This window comes from Setaria viridis, chromosome 3 (genome assembly GCF_005286985.2).
Source record: "Setaria viridis chromosome 3, Setaria_viridis_v4.0, whole genome shotgun sequence".
NCBI classification, from domain to species: domain Eukaryota; kingdom Viridiplantae; phylum Streptophyta; class Magnoliopsida; order Poales; family Poaceae; genus Setaria; species Setaria viridis.
In genome coordinates, this window is record NC_048265.2 from 14020809 (window position 1) to 14037556 (window position 16748).

The 16748-nt window shown below is 47.8% G+C and overlaps 1 long non-coding RNA gene across 4 annotated transcripts; it reads left to right on the plus strand.

Annotated features, from left to right (window-relative positions):
- Positions 1–4081: 4081 nt before the first annotated feature.
- LOC117850557 (uncharacterized) lies at positions 4082–8967 on the plus strand. Of its 4 annotated transcripts, XR_011897754.1 has the most exons (4): positions 4082–4700; positions 5236–6227; positions 6668–6738; positions 7310–8967. It is a non-coding gene; the product is annotated as an uncharacterized lncRNA (long non-coding RNA). The 4 variants fall into 4 exon arrangements; XR_004639308.2 differs by having other exon boundaries at positions 4083–4700; positions 5236–6738; positions 6988–7399; XR_004639310.2 differs by having other exon boundaries at positions 4083–4700; positions 5236–6738; positions 7111–7399.
- The last annotated feature ends 7781 nt before the right edge of the window (positions 8968–16748 follow it).

Sequence of the window (16748 nt, forward strand, 5' to 3'; positions counted from 1 at the left end):
TATTTTCATCGTAATGTAATATAGGTTGTCTATCTCCCCCTGTTCTCAATTCTCAAATCTTATATGCAACAATCTCGCATCTAATATAATTCTTCAGGGCGGCTTCTTACCTGTTGTAGCACCTTTCAAAAATTGTTTGTCTAATTTCTCTTTTCGAAAATCATCTTAGAAGAAGGACGTATACCATGTCATGTTGGAGTCAATTGGCAAACATGTAACAACATATAGGTAACATCTCAAAAAGAAAAAAAAAAACATATCGGTAAGGATTGAAGCCTACTACGAGCATTGTTTGTTTCCGGTCGAACCACCAGTCTCAAAGCCATTAATTCACACTTTAATATTTACTTTAAAAAATCGTCCACATTGTTTGTCTTACTTTTCTTTTAATAAAATCATCTTAGAAGAACGACTGATGCACATGTCATGCAGGAGCCAATTGACTAGGGCCATGTTCAGTTACCCCTAACTCCCAACTTTGATACTATGCAAAAAGAAGATTCCCCATCACATCAAACTTGCGGTATATGCATGGATTACTAAATGTAGACGAAATTAAAAACTAATTGCACAGTTTTGTTGTACTTTGCGAGACGAATCTTTTGAGCCTAATTAGTTAATATTTGGACAATAATTCACAAATACAAACGAAATGCTACAGTATGCTATAGTGCTGGTACAGTAATTTTGCATCTCCCAAATTGGCCAACTAAACAAGACCTAGGTAACGATTGAAGCTACTCTATGAGCTTGAACTCCTACAGGCCGGCCTACGTTACACGGTGGATCGGAGCGCGAGGGAGGCTCGTTAGTGTGGGCTGCCGGCATGGGCACGCCCAGCTCGCTTGTACGGGAAGAAAGAAAGAACGGAGCGAGCGAGATGAAGCGAATTCTCACGACTGAAAAATCCAATGACTGAACTGGTCCCGTAAAAATGGTCTGGAGTGATTAGGATCACATCTGCAGCCAACAAATTGCGTGGACAAACTCATGCGTCTTAGTCTCTTTTTATGCACGACGTGTATCTGCACAATGCAACGTTACACTGGGGAAAAGGATTATTGCTGAGTACTCCTCCATTTCAAATTGCAGTCATTTTGATTTTTTAGTTCATATAGACATACACTGTATCTAGATGCATACAAGCATTTATGCAACTAGAAAAATCAATATAATCTACAATTTAAAACGGAGGGAGTAGAACATAGAAAATCGAATTGGTTTCGGACAGCAATTCTCACGTTAAAAAGCGAATCACAACCGTGTTCATGTTCCAGTCATGCCGGTACATCGTTTTGTCTCCATGTAGGCTTGCTGTTCGGTTAAACGTACTGTGAGTCTGATGTTTTTCCCCATCTGAATCTTTTGAGTTTTCCGCCAACATCGCTTGATGATAACGTAATCAAACTACAACCCACACCGACACCGTGCAACGACAAACACCAGTAGAGAATTGGCTTTCCATGCGCCTCCTTTTGTCCCGATTTAAAGTTGGCCTGGGACAAAAGGTTCACCAACCGGGACTAAAACTCGGTCACTGGTGGGGGGCTCACCAACCGGGACCTTTTATCCTAGTTGCAAAGGCTAGTGGGAAAAAAAGACTCTGAGAGGCCTTGTATCCCGGTTTGTAATACCAACCGGGATAAAAGGGGGTCATTTATCCCGGTTGGTGTTTCAAACCGGGGTAAAAAGGTCCCCAACGAGGTGACTGGAAGGTGACTGGAAGAGGATTAAATCCTCGAACCCTTTTATCCCGGTTGGTATTACCAATCGGGATAAAAGGGGGTCTTTTATCCCGGTTGGTGTTTCCAACCGGGATAAAAGGGTCCCCACGAGTTAATACAAAAGGATAGCATCCACTACATACTCAGATGTGGTGTGTATGTGGGATGGCAAGAAAGCTACGCGTGACGCTGGAGGTTGTGGGTTCGAATCCCATGAACCGCGCACGCGCATATTTCGCGTGAAAAATCGTGACCACGGCCGGCGCTGAAAAAAAAAATAAAAGACTTCCCTTTTGTCTCGATTGGTTTATCCCGGATGGATTTTCGGGATATTTGCACCCTACCAACCGGGACTAAAGCCCAATTCTCTACTCAACACGAACTTCGAACCACCGGTGCGTGCGCAGGCGACAACGAGTCGGAGCACCGTTCGCGCACGCGCCGGCACCTCATATACAAATACCGAGCCAACGGGCGGCGTCGCCAAACCGTTTCCCATATCGCGCTCGTCGTCGTCGTATAGTACAGTATTTCGCAAGGCGGCAACAACGTGCGCACGCGCTCTCGGCAATGGCTCTCCTGGCGCGGCGCCCCAGGGTGCTCCTGCTGCTCCTCGTCGGGCCTCCTCGCGCTCGCCGGGGTCCTAAGCTGCGCGCACGCGGCCCGAGTCCCCCCGGCCCTTCGTAAGGAGTATGACGACGCCGCGGCCGCTCGCCAATGACAGGCACCCGCGCCCGCGGCTGGTGTGAGCGTGACCGTGCCGCCGCTCGCGCGGGCCGTCGACGACCAGCAAGCCGAGGAGCACGCCAGCGAGGAGGTCATGCGCTTGTCGTTCGGTGGCGGCGGTTCTCGTTCCGGTGGCAGCTCCGCAGGGAGTTCTCGATCCGGCGGAAGAGGCGGAGGCTCTCGTTCCAGTGGTGGCAGCTCAAGAGGTGGTGGTGGTTCTCGTTCCGGCGGCGGCTCAAGAGTCGGTTCTCGTTCCGGCGGCGGCAGCTCGAGGGGTGGTAGTTCCCGTTCTCAAGGCACCAAGTACTATGATGGTGGGTCTGACTACTACGACTACTCGGCTGCCGGTGGCCGCGGTGGCGTCTGGAAGGCGGGGGTCTCTGCCACGGTTCTTGCCGCCGTTTGGCTCTTGCAGCTGTAGCATGTAGACACGGGGGTGTGCCCCGGTGCATGGCCTTTTGTGGCATCGCGCGCGTGCGCTCGATACTCTCGCTCTGATCAACTACTAGTTAGGGATTTAGAACTTAGATACACGCTACACATGTTTTGGCGATCCTCTTGTGTATAGGAAAAGTCGTGTCATATTGTTTGTTACTAGCAGTTAGCACTATTCTTTTCTTTGTGCTGCTAAGTAATTAAATTTAATGAACTGTGGAAGTGACTGGTCATGACCGTCGTACTTGTTCTTCAAAAAATGAGATTGCATTGATTGATCCTCGTCTTTGGTCTATGTGATCGGAATATATTGAACTGGATATAGGCATGAACACCCAAATTTTCTCAAATTATGCAAATCCTAATTGCATCAGTAGATGTTAACAACACCCCAATTTGCGTAAGGTTGTTCATAATTTTGAGCAAATCCTAATTCGATGATAACACTAGAAATCCTATTTGCACGTGTTGTAGTTCAAAGATTGGAGTTTAGATTGGGGTTTAGTTAGCTAGTATTCCTGTGGATGGCGAGCCACAGAGAAATTGCCGCGGGTGACAACTGGCTTTGTGGCGGCAACGAACGGCAAGCTGCAAGTAAGTAGAATGCAAGTAAGTAGAAGATAGTGTCACTAACATAGAGGGTAAATGAGCATGTATGGTCAAGGAGAAATACGAGTGGTGATTATGGATAGCAAAGAACGAACTAGGATGGCAGGAAGCAAAGCGTGAAATTAAAATAATGCAGCGCATTTGTCGTGTATTATGAGAGACAAAAAGAGCAGAAGTCATACTGGAGGAGCCGATGGATACGACGTCACGATAAGAGAGAGCTCCATGGTAGGAACAGTGAAGAACGAGGTTGATGTTGGGTGAAGTCATGAGTTTTGCTTATGGACCATTGTTCACACTAATCTATAACATAACATAAATAGTCTTTACTGAAATTGGCGAGGGCATGTAAAGTCGCAAGTTATGCCATAGTTGGCAACTTATGCTAGCTTTGCTAGTTGACGTATTATTTCAAGAAAAGAATAGTAGGGGTACGTAGTATATCTCTACAACTACCGCCTTTCGGTCCGGACCCCCCCCCCCCCCCCCCCCCCCCGCCCCCCGCCCCCCTCCCCCGCAATTTTTTTTCCGCCCGCCCGCACCCCTTTTTTTCCCGCTCACCCCACCCCCGACCTCCGGGGTATTTTTCCGCCCAGGCGCCGCCGCCCCACCCGTGTCGTGCCCTCCGCCTCCGCCTCCGCCTCTCCCTCCCCAGATCCCCCACCCCGGCCATGGCCGCCGTGCGCTTCCGCCTCCGCCCGCGTCTCCACTGCCGCCTCCTGCCGGAGCCCGCTCGCCTGGCTCTTCTCGCCTCCTGGTACCTCCTCCTCGACTCCGCCGCGGGCTCGCCGGCCGCCGCCTCTTCCTTCCTGTGTTGGCGAAGGCGAGATCCATGGAGGGGACGGAGCCGCGTTGACGCCGCCCCCTCCCCCTTGGCCGTGCCATGCCCGAAGGCCAGCGAGCCTGATGCCGCGTACTACCTCCGGTGTCCGGTTGGAGCCGCCGCTCACCGCCCCAGTCACCAGTGGCCCTGTGAACTGCCCCCCGAGCCACCGCGGAGGAGACTGTGGAAGCCGTTACAGTGGAGGGCTTCGCGCGAGCACGATGCGGAGGAGCCGAGGGGCAGCAGCGCCGTCTTGCCGCTGGATGCAGTCACGCTGCCGCTGTATCCCACGCTCGTGCATACTGCTGCCTTGACCTGTCCGTCCGCGCCGTCGTCAGCTATTTCAGTGACCAGAGACCGTGCGTAGGCTCTGATCCCCTGAGGTGAGGTCCCAAACCTAAATGCGTCACTCCTTGGAAGGGATTTTTTGGATTTAGATTCATGGGCTACGGTTTGAGACCCTTTGCACAATTATTTTAGGGTCAATTGATGCGGCTTCGATGTTCTTTTGGTCCAAAAGTATATCTTGACAGTATTGATAATCTAGGAAAAGTGCTGGTCTTTTATTTTTTTTCTATCTAAAAAATGTCCTGTTCTTGTCTGAGTTAAGAGCCATTAAACTTGTTAAACTTGAAAGAGGAATACACTCATGATAGCTCAGTTGTACTGTACCTGGCATTAAGCATTAGTCCCTTGCTGGATAATCTCTCTTGAAGGCAGCACCTCCCTTGCAAGCATCACTACAACTCTGAATGGATATCTTTTGTGCCTTTTTTTTTTCTATCTTCCATGCCTTCTCTTCCTGTCTATTGTCATTGTTTTTAGTATGATTTGTCTTTTTCGCCTGGGTTACAGCTTGATTTTGTAGTAATCCACCTGAAGTAGCCATATGGATATAAATCTCTGATCTGCATGCAGGAAACATTGTTGCTCACTCTGTCACCGGGCAAAACATTGCCTCTGACCATCTGCCGTGGATGTTGATGGTGTCCTGGTTGTGTTGATGCCGATGAAGGATTGTCTGCAGCAGGAGGTTATTAGATTAATCTGATATTTGAAGTTTAACTCAATGAAAGTCCCAGTTTGTTAAATTAAGACATCACTGCATACAAATATATATTTCTTTTGAACACATGCAGTAGTAGTTAGTAGCATTTAAATCTCAGTAGATACTATAGTCTGTATACACTCAATTTGAGAACTAATGATTTTTTTCCCCAATCAGGTTGGCTTTGCTTTGGTAGTTTCCGCTTTGTCTAACATCAACTAACATATTAGCCAATTATCCTCTGTACATGGTGTTCTACTGCTGAATTCCCTTATATAGTAGAGTTGATGATAATCTTGCCTCCTACAGTAACTAATGTAGATGGAAGTTTGTTTGTCCATCAATCTCAATAATTTGTGTAACATGGTAATGCCCTGTAGCTTGTATATGCGTGCTGCACCTAAGTTTCATATTATTTAAGTTTTCAAACAGATTTTCTGAGTTTGGTTGATATCAATAAATGAACTATATCTGTTAGAGAACACTATAGTATGGAACTTAAGGTTGTGTTTGGTTCAGGAGCGGCGCGGGACTGTGCGGTCCTGTCCATATACATTGATACTTGTTTTCAGATAGCTTATGAATGCCTTCAGATCATTTTACATGTACCATACACCGCAAGATGACATGCAGGTATGCCAAGCAAATTACGTTGAGGGAGCAAATTTATTTTTCCTCTCTACAGAAATTTAGCACTAGGCTTTGAAACTCCAGTGAATGTAGGAATGGCTTATTGATGTGGGGCACACGATGCAGTCTGGCTTATTGATGTGTAAACTAATAGCTGATCTGGCTTATTGATGTGGAAACCAATAGCTGGTCTGGCTTATTGATGTGGAAACCAATCTGCAGTGTTTTTGAGGTTCTCTCTCAGTGTTTTTTTTTTTGTTTCGGTTCCCAGATTTGTGGCTAATAAAAGCTCAGTAATCATCATATATGAATTTCTGTTTTGATTGTACTGATTGCTACACAAGCTATCAAAATTATTTATCATCCCATACCTATCAACTATAGATTATTCAGCAAGAAAATGCTATATCTGTTGAGAACTGAAAAAGTTTCTATGAAAACTGAAAAGTAGTAAGGTTGCGCAGTTGAGTTAAACTTGCTGGGAATCTAGGTCACCCTTGCAGTATGCATCATAGGCACTGGTAGTATGAGAGCAGTTTTGCATAATTCATATTAGAATATGGATTCATGTCTGCTCATGTGCCTACAACCTATGGAATTTGATATGACAAAGGAACATCTAACATTGTTAAAAATTCTACTACTTAAAATTTCCTTCTCTTATCTGTGCAGTCTGGGCTTCTACTTCGGTTCCGGTATCTATCCCATCAAATCATGACGACTTCGTATGCCATCAAATTGTGGTAATTTTCTATGCCATCAACACTCGGATATGTTGCTAGAAACTTCTGCTCCCTCCTGTCATAGTAGTCTACAAGAAATGCTTGATATCTAAAGATTTCACCTTTATATTTAAAGCCATCTGTATAAATTCCCATTATATTTGGAGATTTTCACGACTACCTGTTGGTAAGCAACATAAAATGGGCATGCAAGATTACCATTGCCATGCATGAGAAAACCACTCTAATGCAATACTTATTTTATATCAGCTGATCCTGCTTGCACTGCCCAGACCTGTTGTATTAGTTGCCATTGCAGTGCGTCATGGAACTCGTGTTGGAGCTCTACGGCAGTGTGTATATTTTCAAGATTTTTCCTCTTTTTTTGTGTAGAGCCGCAAATTCAGAGTACCAGTTTTGTGCAGGGCTGCTAACATTAACCTGTGGAGTTTGGTCACCAAAAGCTTCTTTAGATTGTTGCAAAGATATATAGTTCTGAGAGATGTCTCCTTTTGCTGAACCTTTTAATTGTGGCTAAACTCATGTTGCCTCTCTATGACTGGTGATGTGATGACCTTGAATCTCAATGTAGGGTCGAGTTTGTGGTGATGTGATGGCACAGTTTTGGAAATCGATTATAAATGCAAAGGAGCCGTGTCTACCAACTCCTAAGTTCCTCTCAGTTGAAGTCTACGGTCTAATTTGTCTGTCTGCCATTTGAATTTCGTATGCGCTAACAGGAAAATGGGTTCCATCCTTAAAAAAATTGTTTCAAAGGCACACTTTGTTAACAATTGGGTAACTTTTTTTGAGTATACAAAGGGCCATTACCATGAATACATTGAAATTTTACTGTAATGGACACTCAGACGTAGCATTGATCATGATTATGACAGTCGTGGTGGTGGGCTTATATTTGTTGTAATTGAAATTCAAGTGTTGCTCTTTGTGAAATAAGCCTTTGATCTTGTGCAGTGTTATTGATCAGTTCTTCCTAGAATGACCATCATGGATGATATGACCATTATGTTTTGTCATTATAACTTGCATTCCCTTATTTGTGATTTTTTTAAAAATAATGACTGTTTTATTCAAATTTGTGTGCCGGCAGCAACGCACGGGCACGGGCACGAGAAATATTGACGCCACGAGCATGTGCACGTGGCTAACTCTACAAGAACACAAGAACGTGCAGTTACAAAACGGATGTACAAGTCCAGCCAATCCGAGCTGTACGCGTATCCATTCGAAAAAAAGAAGGGAAAAATCGAAACCGAACTTGACAACTTGTCGACCCGCCACGCCGCCACGAGCCCAAATATCAGCCTAGCACGACGACGAGCAGCAGCTGGCAACTGGCAAGCCCACCACAACTGCCCGCAGGGCTCCACCACACCGCCGCCCGTGCCAAATCGACCAGCCTTACCGCCGCGCGACACAAAGACACGGCTCTTTGCCTGCCCTGCCCTAACAGGCAAAAAGACACGCCTCTCGGCTCTCGCTCCCCCCCTGCTCTTTCCCCCATCTCCATCTCCATCTCCATCCACCACGAAGCGACGCGCAGGTCCTCAGCCACCCGCATCGGGGACGGCAATGAGAGGCGGGACGAAGGTGCCCTGGGCGCTGGCCCTGGCGCTGCTCTGCGTGGCCGCGCACTTCCAGGGCGCCTCCTGCCGCGGCGGGGGTGGCGGGAGGGGAGGAGGAGGCGGGAGGGGCGGCGGCGGCTCAGGAAGAGGTGGCGGAGGGTCGGGACGAGGCCGCCCCGGCCGCCCGTTCCTCGGCGGGGTGGGGGCGGGCGCCGCCGCCGGCGTCGGCGCGAGGGCGGCCGCGGGAGGTTCGCACGGGCACCGCAACAGCGCTGCGGGTGGCGCGGGCGGGCGTGGCGCGTGGAGGGTGGCCGGAGCCGGCGCCGTCCTCGCCGCCGCAGCGCTCGCTTGGTGCTGATCGCACCTGCTGAAGGCGTATTCCAGATTCGAGGGGTGGTTCCTCATTTTTGGTGTGTACTACTAGAGGGCGTGGTTGGTAGCACGAGTTCATAGTAGTAGAACAGTTGGTTGATGCGTTTGTATGTACTACTACGCTGTTCTGGGATCTGAAAATCGAAGATTGTGATTAGCTGTAGGACGAGTTTGTGGTAGTGTTGAGTAATTGTCACGAACTGAAAATGCAGAGGGGTTGAAGGCCTTGTTGCCGGCTTGCTTGTGTGGTACTGTACATTCAAATCTGCGAATGCTTTTCTGGTTTCTGTAACTTGTGTGGTATGTCCATTGCTTGAGAAATACTTGGTGTTGAAATAGGCCTGAGCATACGTGAGGGAGGTGCCGTATCTGATACGGGATACGGCTAAGATACGTGATGGATAATGTATCCAGATGGATAATGTATCCAGAATAAAAATATATATAGTAAATGTTGATACGTGGCCGTGCCACGTATCGTACTGATTTTGCGATACGGCCTAGCCGAACAACACCTCTTATCCACACACATGCTACCCTACCGGCTGCCCCCACCCCGACATCCGCATTGCAGTGCCGGCCCCTCGCCCGTCCGCACGGTGGCTACACGAGCGCCTCCGTCCGCTGGAGGGGGCACCAGGCCGCCACCCACCGGGGGTGCTCCGTAGCTCTGATTTGCCTGCGAAGAAGCTCTGCAGCTCTGACAACCAAGCCCATGATGAAACTCATCTCCAAGCCGGCGCCATTCTATGAGTTTCTTCGCCATCAGCTTGTTTGGTGGCCCTTCCTTTTCTCGATCTATTTTTGTTCTCCGGTACTTGATATTTTGCTGCTCGATTTTTCGATTCCCATCCTCATCATAATCTTTTGCCAACAGATAGCAGCACCAAATTTGAGCGTGCTAGTGCTACCTTTTCTTTGCCTAATTCCTACCGGCTACCGCTTCTCACAAGAGGGGACCGGACCTGCTTCACCAATTGACAAATTTTTGGCATTCAAAGATTGCAAGCACTCGAACCTAGTTATTGTTGTAAAATTTGTTATGCATTATTTTTTATATATTAAAAAAATTGATGAAACGTATCGGCGTATTGTATTGTTTGAAAAAATCGTGTATTCGCGTATCCGCATGTGCCCGAAATCTGTATCCGTGTAGCCTCAAGCACTTCACTTTGATTGGGTTCTAAGTTCATTTGGGTTGATGATGTTTTGGACAAACCATGTCAAAGTGCAACCATGTGGAAATTTTAGCTTCAATTCTTATCAGACCAATGGAAGTTCGGATCATGTTAAAACTCTGATGGACTAATTAAAGAGATTATGACAAATTCCACTGATAAATGAGAGAAGTGTGTTCGTTTTCTTCCTTCAAGGACAGCAGGTTTGCTGTACTTTTGAAGATTTCCATTGATTCGCTTGCGTTGAATAGTGAGCATCGATTTTCCTTTTTTTCTCTCTCGTGTTTTACTGATTTCAGCTGTCGGCGTTGTCTCAGGCAAATGCAGGTGCCGCGGGGAAGCAAGTCAAGCAACCTGCCCTTACCGTTACCGGGCCTCCAGCGCTGGCGCGCTGCTCGCTCCAGGCCTCCAGCGGCACTTGCTGGGCATCGTTTAGGCTTTCGCATCTGCACATACGTTTTAGCTTTAGCGTTTTAGGGGGTGTTTGGATACACCCCCATAAATTTTAGTACCCGTCACATCGGATGTTTGATACTAATTAGGAGTATTAAATATAGTATAATTATAAAACTAATTACACAGATGGAGTCTAATTCGCGAGACGAATCTATTAAGCCTAATTAGTCCATGATTTGACAATGTGGTGCTACAGTAACCATTTGCTAATGATGGATTAATTAGGCTTAATAGATTCGTCTCGCGAATTAGTATAGGGGTTCTGCAGTTAGTTTTATAATTAGCTCATGTTTAGTCCTCCTAATTAGCATCCGAACATCCGATGTGACCCCTCCTAAAGTTTAGTACCCGCATCCAAACACCCCCTTAGCTTGAGCATAAGTTAAGAACACTCCCTTCATCCCAACTTACTATTCGTTTTGACTTTTCTAGATACATAACTTTTGCTACGTATCTAGCCATATATACATCTAGATCCATATCAAAAAATTTATATTTAAAAGAGCCAAAATGAATAGTAATTTAGGATGGGAAGAGTATTTCTATTTAATTAAATTAGATCGAACTTCAAAGTCATAGAAAAATGAAAGCAGTGTGATCCAAGAGGGCAGAACATGAAAGAGTGATGAAAAGTATCTCGAATCTGTATAATAACTTACATTTGTTACAAGGGTCTTTCAAAAAAAAACTCTTTGTTATAAGCATGGAGTGTCAAAACATACTTAGATTTTAAATTCAAGTAATACTATTTGTCTATTTGTACTTCCTCCGTTCACTAGTTCATCAGGACATCGGCGTGATCTTTGTTAATACGAACTTCGACTAGTAAATTCATAAAAAATGTTATCTTAAATTGTATTATAAAAGTATTTTCATAACAAATATAGTAATGATAATCATGCACGGTTAACCTCAATAAAATGTTAGATGTTGATAGTCAAATGTAAAAGAAATATACTTACAAAAAACCTAGGTAGAAATAATTTTTTTATGGGAGCAAGCATATGTGCCAAAATCATACTGAGTTTAAATCGGAGAAAATATGTGCACGCCGGGCCAAGTCCTTCTTCTGCGTTTCTAGGGCATGTTTGTTTTCCTTCTCCGCGTATCGTAAATCCTGCCTAGGATGTTTGGCGCACATCATGCCCTTTGCCTAAAGAACTGTAGCGCAAGGCGCATCTAATATTGGCATGCAAGCTTTTTTTTTTTTTTTAAGTAAGATTTGGCATGCAAAGTTGGGGAACCAAAAGGACATGCGCTTGAACTCAAAACTTCACAAATGCGTGTTGATGGATCCTTTAACTTATTTGAACCTATTTTCCGAAGTAAATTTTGAACCGAGTTCGGAACTTTACTTGGTTCGTCCGGCTTGTTGGAAGTTGGAACTCGACCATTGTACATGGACGACAATTCAACAGCTCTGACACTAAAACCGGGAAACCTCTGGGGGTTAAGTTGGGCATTGACATGATTCAATTCGATTCAAGGAAGGGAATAATTGCCTTTATAAAGGCCTGATCGACTCGGGGGCCTTGAGCTGCGCGGACATGGCCCGAGGCCCCCCCCCCCCCCCCCCCCCCCCCCCCCCCCCCCCCCCCCCCCCCCGTCGAGCGTGTCGTCGTCGTCAAGCGCGGTGGAGGCGGAGTCGTCGCCGGAACCGGGCACCACGGGCACGGCAGCGGCGGGAAACACAAACACAACTCGGCCCCTGGAGGTGGCCGTGATGGCGTCTGGAGGGCGGGACTCGCTGCCACGGCTGTCGCCGCCGCCTGGCTTCTGTAGGAGAGAGATCTCGAGGTGCATCATCGCACATTCGCACTGTCGTCGTCGTATCACCGAAGTCAGGTTTGGCATGCGTGCGCACGAGCACGAGTGACACGTGCACGTGATTTTAGGAGAGGTGCATCGCCGTGCGCATGTTGTAGTTAGACATGCGCTACGGGGTGTTTGATACCCCTTGCTAAACTTTAGCTGCTAAAGTTTAGCAACTTTTAGTAAAAAATTTGCCAAACATTTTTGCTAAAGTTTACTAAACTATGGTTTTAGCCCTTTAGCAAGTTTTTAGTTGCTAAACATTGCTAAAAGATGGGGTGGACATCCTTTACCCCTCATTATTGCTTGTCTGGTTAGCATTCATTAAGGGCAAATAGGTCTTTATCCACCTCATTAAATGTTGTTTAGCAAAAATATCCTTGACTAAACTTTAGCAACTAGAGTTTAGCAACTTTTAGCTGCTAAAGTTTAGCAAAGGTATCCAAACACCTCCCATGCCTGGTCACCAATTGAGTTCCCATCAGTAGTAGACTATTTGTATCGAATCATTTGGCAGCTATGAGCGTGTCGAATCATTTGGGCATGTATCGAATCATTTGTCTGGTTAATGAAATATATATAGTTCCTATAAAAGTTTCATCTTTTCGCGTGCCTATTGCTATTGCTGATGAATGAAGTAAAGAAAGTTCTAGCTGAAGGATTTTGCCATGTAACCAACTTGCGTGGAAACAATGTCGTAAAATTTTGTTTCGTTGTGCTGGGAGCATATTATAATGAATCGAAAGAGACAAAGGACGGGCCATGTGGCCCAATAAAAAGCCCAATTTAAGACCAAGCAAGCCCAACGTGTATGGTCCAATAAAAAATGCATGGGAATTTGCAGTTAGAAATGCTGACTTGGTATTTCAAAAAAAAGAATGCTGACTTGGGGACAAGCAAGGAATGCTCGTTCAGGTAAATAGACTAAAAAAATCGCTGGACTTCGACCACCGTACAGTGCGGTCACGCGCCGGCTCCGCAAGCCGTCCCTCGGCTACAAAATACCGAAGCAATGCCGCTCTGATCTGAGGGGCGTCGTGCACACAAGACACAACGTCTACGTGCGCTCGATATGTGGCTCGCTCGACACGACGCCCCAGCTGCTCCTGCATGTCCTCCTCCTCGTCATCCTCGCGCTCGCGGCGGCCTTCATCTGCACGGACGCGGCACGAGCACCCGCGACCCTTGAGGAAGACGGAGCCGCGGCACCTGACAGGGGACATGCCCCCGCGGGCAGCGACGCCATGCCGGTCGAGCATGTCGTCGTCGTGGACAAGCGCCGCGGCGGCGGCGGCGGTCACTCTAGCGGAGGCGGTGGTCACTCCATCGGCGGCTCAAGAGGTAGGGGCTTCAGGGGCGCCGGAACCGGGTACCACGGTGGGCACGGGACCGCCCGGAGCCACAACTCGGCCTTTTTGTTGCTATAGGGACTTCGTGTTCGAGTCATTTAGGCAGCCACCCCGCCTGGTTAACAAAATTACTAAAATTCCTATCGGAGAAGTGATCACGTATGCCTATAGCTGATCACTGAACTACAGAAGTGCTGGTTCAAGGGATTTGCAAATGTATAAATTATAATGTAATCCACATGGAACATGGCCCCAGTGATCTGAACGGTCCAATCTGCAGTCGTTGGAGACCCCGAGTAACCACCAGGAGCGTGTCGGGCCATTCGCAATCGATCGACCCGATAAAGAATTAAACATGGTGTAGACTGCCTTTCGTCTCAGAGTAACTCCAAGAGTTTAAAAAAATCTTCCCCAAAACTATCTATTGGAGGCTCTACTAAAATTTTTTCTCGCAAAATCATATCATCCCACAACAGATCTCCAATAATAAACTCTCCAATACTTTAAAATTAGCCACGTCAACACATGGACCCCTATACTTCTTTTCCTCTCGCAAAATCAACCCCGCCTCCTTCTTCCTCCTTGGGCTCGCCCGCACACACACGGCCAGCGTCGCGATGGCTATCTCCCCCACCCTGGTGACTACCCCGTGAGCTTCTCTTTATCTTGGCGCACCCTCTCCCCTACTCCTTCCCCCGAAACCCTAGCCCTAAGGCTACCCACGACGAGCGGAGGCGGCACTCCGGCGGTGAGCGCGGAAACTCCGAGAGCTTGAGAGTAAGGAGCTCACCGGAGTTTGATTTGTATGGTTAGTTGGGCAGGAGGAGGCCGGGAAGGTGGGCGTTGACGGTGAGGTGGGTGGTGGCGGTTGGCAGCAATGGCGGGCGCAGGGGCTTCAATCCTTGAAGCCAGAGGCCATGGCGCAGGGTAAGGAGGGTGGAGGAGGTAGCTAGAGGGCTGTGGGAGCTGTGGGTGGCGTCAATTTGCAAATGGTGGAGGGGAGGGGGTGGATTTGGCCAGCGGGTGGAATGGATTGTCGGTGTTTTAGACCGGCAACCCGCCTAGGGGGTACCCTAGGTGGTTTTTTGTGCGGTAAGGATCGTCGAGAATCAAGAAATCAATGGTGACGCAAGGAACACGATTTAGACAGGTTCGGGCCGCTAGATCGCGTAATACCCTACGTCCTGTGTGTTGGTTTGTATTGATGAACCAAAGTTGTTGTTGTTGAGGGGGGTCCCTGCCCTCCCTTATATACATGGGAGGGCAGGGTTACAAGTCTGAGTCCTAGTCGGGTACTATTACATAGTTCTACTCGGTGAGGTCCGAGTAGTTTTCCATAAACATACTTGACTAGTCCGAGTGGGATACACCTATCCCTTGTCCTTATCATATCCGAGTACGCCCCTTAGTGGGTCGTCCAAGGTCTACTCGTGGGCCTGGGGTGCATGCCCGACAAGCCCCCGAGTACTTTGTAGTCGTTCGCCACAGTCTTGGGCACTGTGGGCGCTATCCGAGTAGTTCGTCGTAGAGGTTGCGGACCGAAGTGCTCGAGTACTGTCGCGTGGCTGGAAGGTACTCTTCTTGTTCCTTCGAGTTGTTTCTGTTCCGAGAATTTTTTTTATATGGTAGTGCGATGTCAATCGCACTCCATATGGAGTAGCCCCCGAGCCTTAGGTTGAGTCGGAGAGTCAGGCTTAGGGTCAATCCAGCTTTTTGTCCGTTTTACCCTTGGAAATCCTAAAAAAGAAAAAACTGACCAACGGGTACGGTACCCGCAGCCCCCGAGCACTTGGACGATTTCTGTCGTTGAAGTGGTCAGCAGTCCGTTGAAAGGAGTAGCCGTTGAGTGTTTAAGGCGATTAATTTGCAATTAATCTGTTTAGAATCTATCCGTTGTGTAACTGACGCGTGGAAAACGGAGCTGGTGGAGATAAAACTGGAAGATCCCCTTTCGGTTGGTTTTACGCCGTGCGGTAATCAGATCTATTTTTCTTCCTCCCCTATTTCTTCTTCTCCACATTTGCATCGCCGCAAGTGCCGCCGCCGCCATTGTCGCCCCTTGAGGAAGATTCGAGGGAGAGTACCGTTTTAGCTTGAAGTTGAGTCCGTCGGATGCGCACCAAGAAGATGGGCAAGAAACCCGAGAAGATCCAGGGCAAGGCTTCAGGTGACGGGCAAGGTGAAGTCCATGAAGGGGAAAGAACTGGTGCTGCCGGCGCCGAAGGTAGGGCCGACAAACCAGACTGCGCCGCCGCCGCCTGGAGCAACGTGGCAACATTCAGTGATGAAGGAGGAAGCCGTGCAAGCACTGGTTGATGTGAAGCTTCTGCAGCCGAAGGCAATTCTTGAGTGGCGCCCTGCATTTCCAAATGCGTGGCAGTTTGAGGAACATCCAGGCGAGACCGTGATGCTCGCGCACTTTGTGGAGAGGGGGTTGGCAGTGCCCACCTCCGACTTCTTCAGAGGTATTCTCGACTACTATAAGCTTCAACTTGTGCATTTGAACCTCAATGGTGTTCTGCATATGTTGATATTTGTACACCTCTGCGAAGTGTATTTGGGAGTTCCTCCAAATCTCAAGTTGTTTAGGAAACTGTTCCGCTGTAAGCCACAACCAAGTGTCAATAGAACAGAAGTCTTTGGAGGCGTCGGGTTCCAACTTAGGAACTCGGGCGCATACATTGAGTACAACTTGACTAACTCCCATGGGGAGTGGAAGAAGAGGTGGTTCTACATCGGGAACCATAATCCTCGCTTGCCTGTGGTGATTGATCACGCACCCAAGCACGCCAAAAACTGGGTGAGCGAACCTGAAGACACCCCCGAGCTCGATCACCTGATGCAGCAGATTACCGATTTGAAGGCACTCGGTCTAACTGGAATTAATGTGGCGGCCAGCTTTCTGAAGAGAAGGGTCCAGCCGCTCCAAAAGCGTGCTCACTCGGGAAGTGAGTATACAGGTCTTAAGGATCCATCGCGTATGTCCGATGAGGATATATCCGATGATGATGTAGAGGCGCTGCTGGCCAAGTTCTTCAGGAACTATCAGGGAGTACTAGTGATCCCTGCAGCTCTTCGTCAGTATGACGCCTGGTACGAGCCAGAAGTGGTATGTCCTTGCACCTGACTTGTTCTTTTTGACTTGCGATATTTGTTGTTGATATCGACTTGTTTTTTTTTTGTAGTCTCGAGTTCTTGCCGGCTACTTGGCGCAGTCGGAAGAAGAGTCAGAAGCTGTTGCTGAGGAGTCAGAGGACGAACCCTCTCCTCCCGTCAAG